General features: G+C 45.5%; 1 protein-coding gene across 2 annotated transcripts in view; it reads right to left on the bottom strand.

Moving 5' to 3' along the window:
* Nucleotides 1-14,831, bottom strand: part of SC5D (sterol-C5-desaturase) — a 28,634-nt gene extending 13,803 nt beyond the window's left edge. The window contains exon 1 of one of the 2 annotated variants that reach the window (XM_059676631.1): nt 14,739-14,831. The gene's annotated coding sequence lies outside the window, so the exon portion shown is untranslated. Of the gene's footprint in view, nt 1-14,575; nt 14,710-14,738 lie in introns of those variants that run through there. The other variant, XM_059676630.1, reaches the window with a different exon arrangement.
* Between the last annotated feature and the right edge of the window lie 1,931 nt (nt 14,832-16,762).

Here is a 16,762-nt window from a genome sequence, read left to right as displayed (position 1 = left end):
TGGGGTTTCTTTTTCTGGTGCTAATTTGTAGGTCTCTGTTAACTACTGCAGGTACTACAAACACTTATTTTTCCCACAGTGTAACACACCACGGTATAAAGGCTGTATCTCAGTCACAATGGGTGGAAAGCAAATGGAAAAAACATTATTTTAACAAAAAAGTTGAGGAGAGTGCACTAAAGAGCTGTCTAGGATGTGTTACTGAATCAGGCTGAAGATTTTGGCATAAAGATGCCCAGGAATTTTGTGAGACTGATTCAAACACTTTAGGTCAGTGATGGCGAACCTATGACACATGTGTCAGAGGTGACACGCAAACTCATTTTTTTTGGTTGATTTTACTTTGTTAAATGGCATTTAAATATATAAAATAAATATCAAAAATATGTTTTTGTTTTACTATGGTTGCAAATATCAAAAAATTTCTATATGTGACATGGCACCAGAGTTAAGTTAGGGTTTTTCAAAATGCTGACACGCCGAGCTCAAAAGGTTTGCCATCACTGCTTTAGGTGGTGGTTTTTTCTATCACTGCCAACTTTATCTGTGTGTGTCTGAAGCACTGGTGTTGCTCCTGCAGTCTGAAGTAGCTTTTGGAATGTAAAACAAATACAGAACTATTTCATCACCATTGAAAATTTATTCAGCATTCAATTCTTCATCAGATATTATCTCAGCAAATTCATCAAGGTAATGTTTAGCTACTTCAGGATCAGAGTATTTATCAGACTTTCAGATATTTTTCACCACACTGCTTCCTAAATTTCTGAATCTTTCCTTCTTAATACTACCGTTAGTGTAGGTAGCTAGATATTATTAAAGAAAGGGAGCAAAGTAAATGAGATATTATTAAGCCTAATAAACCAGGGGGCTGAACTGGACAATAAGCTGGCTTGCTTCCCTAGGAAGTTACAGTTTCACACACCCCATTGGGAACTACAGGTCTGTGCCCCACATATCATGGTGGCAGGGCCAAGTAGAGGCGGTTAGAGGCCAGGATGGGATGGCAATTGTGGGTGATCAGGCCAGTGGGGGGGCGGGGGGGGCAGATGGGGGTGAGAAGACCAGCAGGGGGACCAGTTGGGGGTGAGCAGCCTGGCAGGGAAGGCAGTTGTGGGCAAGCACACTGGCAAGGGGGGCAGTTGGGGGTGATCAGGCTGGCAGGGGGGCATTTGGGGGTGAGCAGGCCGGCGGTGGGGGGCAGTTGGGGGCGATCAGGCTGGCAGGCACAGTGGTTAGGGGCAATCATGCAGGTAGGCAGGTGAGCAGTTAGGAGGCAGCAGTCCCGGATTGTGAGAGGGATGTCTGACTGCTGGTTTAGCCCTGATCCCTGTAAACTGGCAGTAGGACATCCTTCCAGGGGCCCCAGATTGGAGAGGGTGCAGGCCGGGCTGAGGACACCCCCCACCTGTGCATGAATTTCGTGCACCGGGCCACTAGTCTATATATATAAAGAGGTAATATGCTAATTGGTCTTAACGGTGTCCCAGTCATGACCGGTCAACAATGTGGGCGGGGTTGTGGGGCCACGTGGCGGGACTCTGGGTTGAGTGAGATTTCGTCCCACCCAGGCAGACTCCCCTGCAGCCCCACAGCCAAATCCCAAAGTGGACCCGGGGTTTACTAAACTTTATTGGAGCTGCTCTCCACATCCCCACCCCCTGCCCCAGGACCATGCTGCCCGGAGCAGGGCAGCCCGGCAGCCTCCTAACAGGCGGCCCACGCGAGCAGAGTGAAGCGGGGGCAGCCGGGAGCCATGGAGGGGCAGGGCAGCCAGAGCCAAGTTTCCGGGAGTCTGAGGAGAGCACCTGACAGGAGCCCAGGCTGCAAAGAAGAGGAAGCAGCCACAGGGAGCTCTTCCAATCCCCCTGCATGGATACCCTACCCCAGCCTCTGCACCCCCGGGGGGACAGGGAAGCTCACAGGTCCGGGAGAAGAACCAGACTCGGGGGTAGCTGCAGCCCACATCTCCAACTCCCAATCTCTTCCCCCCGCTACCCCCAACAGGGGTGCCCACAATAGTACACCAGTGATGACCCGTCAGCACCCCGAGGCAACTGGGGCCCATGGCCCGCCGCTGTCGGGTCCCCACCACTGGGGCTGGGCACGCCTCTCCTCCCTACAACTCCAGATCCGGGTGGAGGCAGGCCCGAGCAGCCCCCCAGGGTCAGACCCATCCCCCCACTCGTTGGGGTTCTTATCCCAGCATCAAGAAGGGTTCAGGAAATCTGGAGAAGGCTGTGCGTAGATTAAATAGGAGTCCAGAGACGAAGCATAATTTTGAAAGGCATTTGGGGGTCAGAGGAGCCTAGTTTAAAGGAAACTAAGATCTAAGTTTTAAGTTCTCCTCATCTCAGGACCCCATGCATTTTATTAACACAACTTGTCCTGAGTGAGGCAGAGATATACACTTCAAAGGGTCAGTGTTTCCAATACAGAGGCATTAGAATGCGGGAATTAGCCTACGGGAATTAGCTGTTCAGGTGTTTGGCCAGTAGGAGGCAATAACATGTAGATTAAGATGCCCTGAGCTGTTTGGCAGCCAAGCAATCATCCCTTTTCAGGTTTGGGGAAATGCCTTTAGCCATTACCAACAGGTGACTACATGTGTGACTCAACCCTGTTGAGTCCCCAAGTTCCATCAACCTTTTGATGAAATGCTTGAAATTATGACATGCTGGAATTGGCTTCTGGCAACCCACGCCCCCCCCCCCCCCCTGCCCAGCAGCAGTACTGTCTCTGCAGTGGAAATGCACTGAACCTCGCTGGGGGCCGCAGCTAAACCCGCCCTCCTAGCTTGCCTGGCCCCACCCTGTGCACTTACAGCTGTGAAACAGCCACATTTAAAGAATGGCGCCAACGGTTGTTGTTTTCAATCGGGAGGGAGTCGCAGACTCTGAGCTCCAGATACAGGCGAGTCTTTAGGGACCCAGACTCAAACGGGAGAAACGGGACTGTCTGGCTTCGGTCAGAGCGAGTGCAGCTTTCTCTCCGAGCTTTGCAGCGGGTGCTGGGACTCAGAGAGGCAGAGCCCCTGGGGACAGGACTGAGAGCCGCCATAACTGCTCTCTCCGGCCCACCCTGTTGATCCTGTGCGACCCGCCCCGCCCAAGCCCTGCACAGAGGCATTTGCCGGATAGCCTCAGGCAAAGGCTAGATTAGCACTTCCCTAGAGGACAGAAGTTCTCTCACTGCTGACACAGCTGATTCTCATAGCCACTTGGCCTGGAGGTCAAACCCTCCCTGGAATTAGCTACAACAATCAAGATTTAACTATAAGACTGCGAACAAAGACCACTAGGAGGTGCACCAAGGAAGCATAACAAAATGCGGAGACAAAGAAAAGGACAAAATTGTCAATGGAAGATATAGAGTTCAGAACCACACTTTTAAGGTCTCTCAAGAACTGTTTAGAAGCTGCCGATAAACTTAATGAGATCTACACGAAAACTAATAAGACCCTCGATCTTATATTGGGGAACCAACGAGAAATTAAGCATACACGGACTGAAATAACGAATATTATACAGACGCCTGACAGCAGACCAGAGGAGCGCAAGAATCAAGTCAATGATTTGAAATGCGAGGAAGCAAAAAACATCCAACCAGAAAAGCAAAATGAAAAAAGAATCCAAAAATGCGAGGATAGTGTAAGGAGCCTCTGGGACAGCTTCAAGCGTACCAACATCAGAATTATAGGGGTGCCAGAAGATGAGAGAGAGCAAGATATTGAAAACCTATTTGAAGAAATAATGACAGAAAACTTCCCCCACCTGGTGAAAGAAATGGACTTACAGGTCCAAGAAGCGCGGAGAACCCCAAACAAAAGGAAACCAAAGAGGACCACACCAAGACACATCATAATTAAAATGCCAAGAGCAAAAGATAAAGAGAGAATCTTAAAAACAGCAAGAGAAAGAAACTCAGTTACCTACAAGGGAATACCCATACGACTGTCAGCTGATTTCTCAACAGAAACTTTGCAGGCCAGAAGGGAGTGGCAAGAAATATTCAAAGTGATGAATGCCAAGAACCTACAACCAAGATTACTTTATCCAGCAAAGCTATCATTCAGAACTGAAGGTCAGATAAAGAGCTTCACAGATAAGGAAAAGCTAAAGGAGTTCATCACCACCAAACCAGGATTATATGAAATGCTGAAAGGTATCCTTTAAGAAGAGGAAGAGGAAGAAAAAGGTAAAGATACAAATTATGAACAACAAATATGCATCTATCAACAAGTGAATCTAAGAATCAAGTGAATAAATAATCTGATGAACAGAATGAACTGTTGATTATAATAGAATCAGGGACATAGAAAGGGAATGGACTGACTATTCTTGGGGGGGAAAGGGGTGTGGGAGATGTGGGAAGAGACTGGACAATAATCGTGCACCTATGGATGAGGACAGTGGGTGGGGAGTGAGGGCGGAGGGTGGGGCGGGAACTGGGAGGAGGGGAGTTATGGGGGGGGAAAAAAAGAGGAACAAATGTAATAATCTGAACAATAAAGATTTAATTAAAAAAAATAAAAAAAATAAGAGGAAGAGGAAGAAAAAGGTAAAGATACAAATTATGAACAACAAATATGCATCTATCAACAAGTGAATCTAAGAATCAAGTGAATAAATAATCTGATGAAGAGAATGAAGTGTTGATTATAATAGAATCAGGGACATAGAAAGGGAATGGACTATTCTTGGCGGGGAAAGGGGTGTGGGAGATGTGGGAAGAGACTGGACAATAATCGTGCACCTATGGATGAGGACAGTGGGTGGGGAGTGAGGGCGGAGGGTGGGGCGGGAACTGGGAGGAGGGGAGTTATGGGGGGGGAAAAAAAGAGGAACAAATGTAATAATCTGAACAATAAAGATTTAATTAAAAAAAATAAAAAAAATAAGAGGAAGAGGAAGAAAAAGGTAAAGATACAAATTATGAACAACAAATATGCATCTATCAACAAGTGAATCTAAGAATCAAGTGAATAAATAATCTGATGAAGAGAATGAAGTGTTGATTATAATAGAATCAGGGACATAGAAAGGGAATGGACTATTCTTGGCGGGGAAAGGGGTGTGGGAGATGTGGGAAGAGACTGGACAAAAATCGTGCACCTATGGATGAGGACAGTGGGTGGGGAGTGAGGGCGGAGGGTGGGGCGGGAACTGGGAGGAGGGGAGTTATGGGGGGAAAAAAAAAGGGAACAAATGTAATAATCTGAACAATAAAGATTTAATTAAAAAAAAAAAAAAGAATGGCGCCAAATGGGGAGGTTTGACTGTTACTACCCCTTCGGCCTCGCCGCCCCCCTAGCGCCCCCCCGACCCCCCACCAGTGCCTACAGGGCTGCTGGCCAGAGCCTGCCCTCCAAGGCTTACTGAACCCTCTGCAAAGCTTTGGAACCTACAGTCCCAGGAAACAATCAGGCCCTCCTCCCCTAATCAGCACCTGCTACCTGCAAGGGTACCCGTGGGCAGTTGGGGGCAAGCAGGCCGGTGGGAGAGGGCAATTGGAGACAGGCGGGCAGGCCGGCAGGCAGATTGGTTAGGGGAGATCAGGCAGGCAGGCAGGTGAGTGGTTAGAAGCCAGCAGTCCCAGATTGTGAGAGGGATGTCTGACTGCCAGGCCCAAAGGGTCCCAGATTGCAGGCCAGGCTGAGGGACCCCCTGCCCCGTGCACGAATTTCATGCACCGGGCCACTAGTAGAACAATAAAGGGGAGGGAAGCACGTGTACAGTAGAAGCAAAGGTAGCGAACTCAACCTGGGAAAGGATGGGATTGGTTAAGGGACACAGGACCCTGGAAGGTCTAGGAAGTGAACTGGCTAGAGGGAGGACGCAGTGCCAGCCAGGAAATACTGGAAATTGTTTGGTTAGTTGAAGGAGTGCCTGATCCTTCCCAACCCCAAGATAATATAACCAGCCTAACAAAGACAAAGGGCGGCTGCCTCTCTCCCGCCTTCCTTCCCTCCCAGTAACACGGGCTTGCCTCATTTGCTCACGCAAAATGTCTGGACGCTGCCCTATTTCTGGGCCTGTGGAAGACAAGGCTGAAGTTTTTTCAGAGCGTGACAGTGTTGGCCTTGGGACAGCCCTTTGCATTTACTTCAGCTTCAATAAACTTTATCACTTAGTCTCCCAGATGTGGGTCTCCTAGATGCTTTCCTTCTGACCCCATTTCCAGCGGCAATACTAACATTCATCTTTGGCAGCACCTCTTCCAGATATGTTCTAGTTTATGTCATGATCAACAAAGCAATCAGTGGCATTTATTTACTTCCTTATCAAATTTACTTAATGAAAACATGGTCAGGATCATCATTTTCTAACCCATATAATGGTTTTTTACTTTTCATCCTTACCAGTCCTCATTGCCAGTGTAAAACATCTGCAATCTATCTTCCTGTTCTTCCCCTTTTTAAAAATATATTTTTTATTGATATCAGAGAGCAATGGAGAGGGAGAGAGAGATAGTAACATCAATGATGAGAGAGACTCATTGATCAGCTGCCTCCTGCAAGCCCCACACTGGGGATGGAGCCTGCAACCCAGGCACGTGACCTCCTGGTTCATAGGTCGACGCTCAACCACTGAACCATACCAGTCAGGCCTGTCTTTCTATTCTTCGAGTCACTTATTCTTTAGTACAATGCTTCACAGACATACCAGGCACAAGCTCTTACAATATCTCCATGTTCTTTAATGTTACTAATCACAGATGTTTCCATTCATTCTGTTATTCACAGATTACTTTTAACTATTTTTTATTTTCACATGTAATTAAACTCAAACTAACAAAACAGTACAAACAAAAAATAGAGGAAGGACCTGATAGGTACACCAAGACCAGCTGGAGTCAAGTTTTGCTATTAAATGACTTTGAACACCATTTTTTAACATTTTAATCCTCACCTGAGGATATGCTTTTATTGAATATTTTAGAGAAATATAAATGTGAGAGAAACATTGACTGGTTGCCCCCTATATGTGTCCCAACCAGGGATTGAAACCACAATCTAGGTATGTGCTCTAAACAGGAATTGAACCCACCACCATTCTGACATATAAAATGATGCTCCAACCATTGAGCAACCTGACCAGGGCAGAGGGTCAAATTTTAAAAGAACTTTTGGTTGTCAGGTCTTTCCAGACTTTGAAACTGTGGCTAAGGGACTGTGGACCTATGTTCCTTTGTGTGATTTCTCTGTTGTTTATTCAACCTACATATAGACACCTGGATAGAAACTAACCTTTGCTATTACTAGTCAAGCAATGCTACAATGACTAACCCTATATTGGTAAACTCTTACAAAGAACTTCTAGGAGTTCTTTGAGTAATTGCAAAGGTCAAAGAGTAATTGCACTGGTAGCTTTAGTAAATATTGTTAAATTTCTTCTCATAGGAGTTGTGCTACTTTGCAAGTCCATAGTAATGTAGGATAGTCCCTATTTCCATACAACATTAACAACAGAGAATATCATCAAACTTTTGGATATTCATTAATCTCATAGCAAAGAAATGATATCTTGCTGCATATTTATTTGTAAATTAATCTTTATTGTTGAGATTACAGATGTCCCTCTCCTCCTTTCGCCCATAGCTCCCCTTCACCCAGGACCCACCCCACCCTATTGTCTGTTTCCATAGGAAATGCATACATGCATATAAGATCTTTGTCTAATCTCTTCCCACCCCTCCCCCACAGCCTCTTCCCTCTGAGAATCATCAGTCTGTTCCATTTCTATGCCCCTGATTCTATTTCATTCACCAGTTTATTCTGTTCATCAGATTTTTTATTCGTTTGATTTTTAGATTCAATTGTTGATGGATATGTATTTGTTGCCACTTTGTTTTTCATATTTTTAATTTTTACTTTTTTCTTCTTCTTCCTCTGCTTACAGAATACCCTTCAGCATTTCATGAAATACTGGTTTGGTGGTGATGAACTCTTTTTGCTTTTTCTTGTCTGTGAAGCTCTTTATCTGACCTTCAATTTTAAATGATAGCTTTGCTGGGTAGAGTAATCTTGGTTGTAGGTTCTTACTATTCATCCCTTTGAATATTTCTTGCCACTCCCTTCTGGCCTGCAAAGTTTCTGTTGAGCAATCAGCTGATGATCGTGTGGGCACTCCCTTGTAAGTAACTGCTTTTCTTTTGCTGCTTTTAAAATTCTCTTTGTCTTTGGCCCTTGGCATTTTAATTATGATGTGCCTTGGTGTGGTCATCTTTGGATTCCTCTTGTTTGGGATTCTCTGTGTTTCCTGGATTTATAAGTCTATTTCGTTCACCAGGTAGGGGAAGTTTTCTGTCATTATTTCTTCAAATAGGTTTTCAATATCTGGCTCTATCTCTTTCTTCTGGCACCCCCATAATTCGGATGCTGGTACACTTGAAGTTGTCCCAAAGGCTCCTTACACTATCTTTATATTTTTGGATTCTTTTTTCTTTTTGCTCTTCTGGTTGGGATTTTTGCTTCCTCTTATTTTAAATCATTGATTTGATTCTCAGTCTACTGTTGAATCTCAGTATATTATTCTTTATTTCAGTCAGTGTATGCTTAATTTCTGACTAGTCCTTTTCCATTCTGTTGGCATTCTAAGATCCTTAAAAGTCTCACTAAGTTCCTTGGAGGTTTCTAGAAGATTCTTGAGTAACCTTATAACTGTGGTTTTGAACTCTATATCCAGTAGTTTGCTTTCTTCCATTTCTTTCATTTGTGTCATGTTTCTTTGTCCCTGTATTTTGGCTGCTTCCCTGTGTTTGTTTCTATGTAAGTCTCTTTGAGTTGATAGAGTGGCCTTGTGTAGTAGGTGTCCTATAGGGCCCAGTGGCTCAGCCTCAGCAATCACCTGAGGTAGACACTCTTGATGGGCTATATGCACAATTTTGTTGTAGTTGAGCCTTAACTGCTGTTGGTGTCACTGGGAGGAATTGACCTCAAGGCCAATTGGCTGTGGGGACCAGCTGTGTCTACAATGGAAGAGCTATTGTGCAGGAGACACCCTAATGGAGTGGGACTTGCTTCAGTGGGGCTTTGGTGCTCACTGAGTCTGCCCCTTGAGTGTGTCACTTATGGATGTGTAGAGTTGTAATCTGATATGGTCTCACAATGATCACTGGGTACACTGGCTCTTGGGTCTCCAGGAAGGGGCAGTCAGCCAGTGCCTGGGGCCACCCAGCAGGAGCTACAGAGAGATCTGCAGATTCCTCCTCTTTGTATTGGGTTTGGAAGTGCCCAGACGAGGCCAAGCTGTGAAGCAAGGCAGGCAGGCTGGTGCTGGGACTTGGGCCTTTTATTGATAGGGTTAGGGCTCCCTGACCCAGCTACAGCTTGTTTGACAGAGTTTTAGCTTGAGAAAGGATAGGCCATTCATATGCAAAAGCCACTGACTACAGCTTGGGTGGGGTTGTAAATTGAGTGGGCCAGGTCTCAGGGAATCACCAGGGCAGAGCAAACAGAAGTGGCTGCCACTCAGCCCTGCACTGGAGCAGTCCCTTGCACAGGAACAATGACCGCTGTGAGCACCATCCGGAAGAAAGCCACCCCCAAGTTCCTGCTCCAATGCCAGACAGTCCAGTTTCTCCCCATGTTTCTGGGTCCTCCAAAGTCTCTCCAGGCGCTGGAGCTCAGAGGAAGTGAGAGCTTGTAAATTCAGTTTGTGGCCTTTTAAGAAGAGCTGCTGGGTCTCCAGCAGCCTGTGTGTCACTCAGCCCCAATCTACACTGGTTTTTACAGTCCATAGTTCTTAATGCCCGTAGGGCTTTCTTACCCCAGCTCTGGAACCCTGGGCTAGGGGTCTGGTGTGGAGCTGGGACCTTTTGTCCTCTGGGCGGCCTCTACAGAGGCAATCTCCCTCCCAATTAAGAAAGCGGCACACCCAGCCGGACCAGCCCATTACACGCTCAGCACCTCCTACCAGTCTCAGTGTGCTTTCTTCTTTACCTCTCTAGCTGCAGTACTTCCACTCAGCCAGCTTTCCATTGGTTCTGGATGATAGTTGTTCTGTATTTTAGTTGTAATTTTGATGTGGTTGTGGGAGGCAGCAGGTGCCGCCATCTTGCTTCTCCTTGCATATTTATTTTATATTTTGTCTTATTGTAAGTGAGGTTGAACATCATTTTATCTATTTAGAATAATTTGTATTTTCTTTTTGTAAATTATCTGTTTTTGTCCATTGCCCATTTTCCCACTGGGTTTTTAGTCTCTTAAAATCAAATTCTAAAAGCTCTTTAAGTATTAGGGTGTTTGTGATATGAGTTGGACATATTTTTTTCTCACTGAAATAAAATTTTAATTAATACCAAATGGCAGATATTGACATGTATCATTCATCATTCATTGTTAATCATTCAATAATTAAATATCAAATACTGCTTTAGGTAATGAGCAAAGATTAAAATGAAATTAAACTTTTTATACATAGTTAATTTTAATTATACAAACCTATCTACATAAATAAAAACAGGTAAACTAAATTGTCAATATTTTACATATGCATTCGAAAAACCTACTTTATTATATAACAGATTTTTGGCTTTAAAGGACATCCCTCACCTGAATCAATCCATTATATTGAGGTTTAACTAGATCAGCGGTTCTCAACCTGGGGGTCACTACCCCTTTGGCATTCGAACGACCCTTTCACAGGGGTCGCCTAAGACCATCCTGCATATCAGATATTTACATTACGATTCATAACAGTAGCAACATTACAGTTATGAAGTAGCAACGAAAATAATTTTATGGTTGGGTCACAACATGAGGAACTGTATTTAAAGGGCCAGAAGGTTGAGAACCACTGAACTAGATGGTAAACCAGTGCCTGGATGGGAGGAGGAAAAGTGCCTCAGTCAATCTACAGGCAGTTTTCAGAATTTTGGTTTCGATTCATTCTATTTGCTAAATGTTGCAAGTGGACATTTATTAACATATTGATGTAATTTCTTACATCTAATATAAAATCTCCTGAAATCAATAACACGATTGCAAAAATGCAACTCAATTTTGAAGTTTGGATTAAAATCCACATCTATAAAGTGGTGACAACATATCCACATTATAGACTGTTTAAGATTTATAGACTAAGAACACAGTTTTGAGGCATGATCTGATACACAGCACAGAAAATAGTCAATTTAAAGGAGCTATTATTACTACTGTAATGGGAGCCAAAGATGAGTTAAAACTACCTCAACCTAACTAAAAATAAGGTGCCACTTGATTTTTCTTTGAAAAATAATTCGCAGTCAATTAAACATTGGTAATACAAAAATATTAATATTTGTTATATACTAGGTATTATAAATATTAACTCATTCAACTCTTTGAAGAAACCCCAAGAGTTAGGTACCATTTTTTTATTTTACAGATGAAACTGGGCACAAAAAATTCAAGTAACTTGCTCAGGACAGTCAAGTAAAACAATGGCTGAGCATCGACCTATGAACCAGGAGGTCAAGGTTTGATTCCTGGTCAGGGCACATGCTCGGGTCAGGGGCGAGCAGGAGGCAGCCAATCAATGAATCTCATCATTGATGTTTCTCTCTCTCCCTTCCTCTCTGAAATCAATCAATAAATATATTTAAATAAAAAAAAATACATGAAGTCTGGTTGTAAAATCCACTGATTTTAACCAAGTTCTACTGCCTCTTCATCACTCTCAACTCTTTAGCTCTTTAATTTTTTAAATTCTCAGTGACTCTACAAGCTCATATAATTTTGCATATCATTTTAAGGGCTGACCTCAGGGGCTCTACAAACCTGAAGTTAAAGACATCTGCCAGATGGAAGAACATACCGTGTTCATGGATTGGTAGAATCAACATCCTTAAAATGTCCATACTACCCAAAGCAATCTATAAATTCAATGCACTTCCCATTAAAATACCAACGACATATTTCACAGACCTAGAACGAACTCTCCAAAAATTCACCTGAAATAAAAAAAGGCCCCGAATAGCTGCAGCGATCCTGAGAAAGAAGAACAAAGTAGGTGGGATCTCAACACCAGATATCAAGCTGTATTACAAAGCCACTGTTCTCAAAACTGCCTGGTACTGGCACAAGAATAGGCATATAGATCAATGGAATAGAATAGAGAGCACAGAAATCGATCTGAACCATTATGCTCAATTAATATTTGACAAAGGAGGCAAGAACATGCAATGGAGTCAAGACAGTCTCTTCAATAAATGGTGTTGGGAAAATTGGACAGATACTTGCAAAAAAATGAAACTAGACCACCAACTTACACCATACACAAAAATAAACTCAAAATGGATAAAGGACTTAAATGTAAGATGGGAAACCATAAAAATACTAGAGGAATCCAAAGGCAACAAAATCTCAGACATATGCCGAAGCAATTTCTTCACCAATACATCTCCTAGGACATTGGAAACTAAAGAGAAAATAAACAAATGGGACTACATCAAAATAAAAAGCTTCTGCACAGCAAAAGAAACCATCAACAAAACAACAAGAAAGCCCACTGCATGGGAAAACACATTTGCCAATGTTTTCACCGATAAGGGTTTAACCTCCATCATTTATAGGGAACTCATACAACTTAACAAAAGGAACATAAACAATCCAATCAAAAAATGGGCAAAGGACCTAAATACACACTTTTTAAAAGAGGACATGCAGAAAGCCAAGAGACATATGAAAACATGCTCCAAGTCACTAATCATCCGAGAGATGCAAAGCAAAACAACAATGAGATATAATCTCACACCTGTCAGAATGGCTATCATCAAGTCAACAAACAACAAGTGCTGGAGAGGATGCGGAGAAAAGGGAACACTGGTGTACTGCTGGTGGGAATGCAGACTGGTGCAGACACTATGGAAGACAGTATGGAGTTTCCTCAAAAAGTTAAAAATGGAACTCCCATTTGACCCAGTGATCCCACTTCTAGGAATATATCCCAAGAAACCAGAAACACCCATCAGAAAGGATATATGCACCCCTATGTTCATAGCAGCACAATTCACCATAGCGAAGATCTGGAAACAGCCTAAGTGCCCTTCAGCAGATGAATGGATTAGAAAACTGTGGTACATCTACCCAATGCAATACTATGCTGCTGTAAAAAAGAAGGAATTCTTACCATTTGCAACAGCATGGATGGAACTGGAGAGCATTATGCTAAGTGAAATAAGTCAGTCAATGAAAGAAAAATACCACATGATCTCACTCATTTATGGATAATAAAGAGCATTATAAACTGATGAACAAAAATAGATACAGAGGCAGAGCTGCCTCAAACAAATTGTCAAACTGCAGCGGGAAGGCTGGGGAGGGTTGGGGGGCTGGAGGGGGAGGTAAGAGATCAACTGAAGGACTTGTGTGCATGCATATAAGCATAACCAATGGACACAAGACACTGGGGGGTAGGGGAGGCTGGGGGAATGTCAAGGGGGGGGGGAGGAGACATATGTAATACTCTTTGTAATACTTTAAGCAATAAAACAAATTTTTTTTAAAAAAGTCAAGAAAATAAAGACATCTGCCAGAAATAGAAGCTTATAATAAATATTATTTTACCTTTGCAAAAACAAAGAAATCTTTTCCTAAAATGTAATTATCAATAAAACACAATTAAGCTTAGAATGACTGAGCCTACCATTACTATTTTGCTTTACCTTAAAAGTATAGTATATAGCTAAAACTTATTAAGAACCAAGTATTTTTAAAGCACTTTTATGTATTCCATTGCTTAATTCTCATAACCTCATTTCTCATAGCCCTAGTAATATTTAAAGCACTTTTATGTCTTCCATTGTTTAATTCTATAACCCCCATTTTCTAGATGGGAAACTAAGATCAGCAGTATCTAAGTAACTTGCTCAGTAACCACAGAAACAAGCAGCAGCTGGGAGGTATGTTCCAGAGCCTGTCTCCTTAGCTGTTCCATCATGTTATCTCTCGAGATGTGACACGTGCAGATGGGAAACTGAGATGCTATGTTATAAGTACAATACACAATGAATGGAAAGCACTGTTTAGAGGTAAAGGGTCATGCACTGACTGGTAGGTATTTATCATTACAAAGTTAAGGGGGGAAAAAAAGGAAGGCGATATAAATTCAGGTGCTACCGGGCTTGGCTAAACATGCCCAGCCACCCAAGCTTCCCACGTTGGAAACTTTATCCACAACCGAGGCGATGTCTTCTACCCGACCCCGATGCGCTCGGCTCTCCTCGGAGGATGCTAAGCTGGTGGATTTCCTCCTCTCTCACCTCCTCCACGGTGGCTCCCCCCGCGCCCCCGGCCGGTCAGCGGGAGTCCCCTTCCCCTAAAAACAAGCGGAGCCTCTGTCCACCGAGAGGGAGGCCCTCACCGGCGCAGCAGCGCCCGGGACGCCTTCCCTGCACCGGGGCCGCCGCCGCCACCGCGGCCACCGCCACCGCCACCGCCACCAGCACGTCCTCTTCGCCAGCCCCTCCCGCCGGCCAGGCCTTCTCGGCGCCGGAACACCGCTCCAGCCGGGCAGCGGCCCCGATGCCCCCCGCCCCCCGCCGGGCCAGCGGCGCCGTCCCAGCCCCGTCCCGTTCCCCGGTGTCCGCTCACCTGCCGCCTCCGTGTGTACCTGGGAAACCGCGCAGGTTCCCGGGCCCGCGGCCGGCCGGCGCAGGAGCCCCGGGTCCGTTCCGCCCGCTCCCCCGGGACAGCCGGTGCCGGCCTCAGTGCGGCCCCACCCGCCCCGCTCCCCTCCGCGCCCGCCGCCCCCTACCTGGGAGCTCGGCGCGGCTCGGGCGGGGGCGCTGCGCATCCAGCGGCGGGTCCAGCTCACTGGCCGGGGCCGGGCCGGGCCGCCTAATGATGCTGCCTACGGGGGCAGAGCCAGGACCCCCCCCGAGCCGCCAGCCAATCAGGGGCCGCGGCCATAAGCCGATATGACGGCGGATCGCGTGACTGGGCCTCGGCGCTCAGCGCGGTCACGTGTGGTGGGCGGGGCCGGCGCGGGTCGCGGGTCGGGCCGCGCGGGGCAGACGCCGGTGCGCGTCTTTGCAGTGGGAGCGGCCGGTGGTGTGTGATGACGTGTCCCGGTCGTGGCGTCATCGGCGCTGCCTCGGCCCGGCCCTGGCGGCCCTGGCGGCCCGGGGAGCAGGTCGCCGTCTTCCTGGAAACGGTCCTGCCGACGGCGCTGCTGGCGGGAAGCGTGGGCTTCCTCTCCGCTGCGGCGAACGGCGGGCCTTCCGTCCAGCGAGGGCGGCGCCCGCGTCCGTCAGGCTCCCGGCCTTCCCGGCTGCCCTGCCCGGAAGGGCGGAATCTGCCGGAACCGGTTTCCGTGGGAGGGTAACGGGCACAGCCATTCACAGCCCGGCCGCGCTCCGTGCCCTGCAGGGCTCGGCCCCGGAGGCGCTGGTGGGAGCGCAGGGCTCGCGGGGGCGGCTGTAGCTCTTGGACCCGCGCGGGCCCCTCCCGGGGGCGAGGCGGCTCCGGGCGGCGGCGCGTGCGGCCGGCCTCGCAGGAGCTGTGTCGGGGCTGCGGGTGACCAGGTCTGAGAGCGTCGCTCTGGCGGGTGGACGGGCAGGAAAGCTGAGCAGCCGCTCCCTCCAGAGAGAAACAGGAGGAGACACATGGCATAGCCTTACATGTCACACACATGACATAGTATTACATATCACACACGACATGGCATTACATATTACACACATGACATGGTACCACGCATTACAAACACATGGCATGGCATTGCATATCACCCACACGGTATAGTATCACACAGCACACACACGACATGGTATAACACATTACACACATGACATGGTACCACGCATTACAAACACATGGCATGGTATTGCATATCACCCACACGGTATAGTATCACACAGCACACACACATGGTATAACACATTACACACATGACATGGTATTACACATCACACATGACATCGCATTACACATTACACACATGACATGGTACTATGCATTACAAACGCATGGCATAGTCTTACACATCACACACATGACAGTATTACACATTACACACATGACATGGTACTACACATTATACACATGACATGGTACTACACATTACAAACACATGACATGGTATTGCATATCACACACACGGCATAGTATTACACATCACACACACGACATGGTATTACACATTACATGACATGGTATTACACATTACAAACACATGGCATAGTATTACCTATTACAAACACATGACATAGTATTACACATCACACATGACATGGCATTACATATTACACACATGACATAGCATTACATATCACACACATGACAGTCTTACACATTACACATGATGTAGTTGTATATATTACATGCATGACATGGCATTGCATATCACACACATGACATAACTACATATTACAAACACATGACATGATATTACATATTACACACACCTGACATAATATTACATATTACACATATGACATGGTTTTACACATTACAAATGCATGCCGTTACATATCACACACAACATGGTATTGCATGTTACACACATGACAGCATTACACATTACAAACACATGACATGGATTTACATATTAAAAACACATGACATAGTATTACATATTACGAACACCTGACGTAGTATTACACATCACACACATGACATAGTATTACATATCACACACAACATGGCATCACATATCACACACACGACATGGTATTACATATTGCATGACATGGCATTGCACATTACAAACACATGGCATAGTATTACATATTACAAACACATGATATAGTATTACACATCACACACGACATGGTATTT

The sequence above is a fragment of the Myotis daubentonii genome, chromosome 19 (genome assembly GCF_963259705.1).
Source record: "Myotis daubentonii chromosome 19, mMyoDau2.1, whole genome shotgun sequence".
NCBI classification, from domain to species: Eukaryota; Metazoa; Chordata; class Mammalia; order Chiroptera; family Vespertilionidae; genus Myotis; species Myotis daubentonii.
This window is presented reverse-complemented; position numbering and strand designations above follow the sequence as displayed.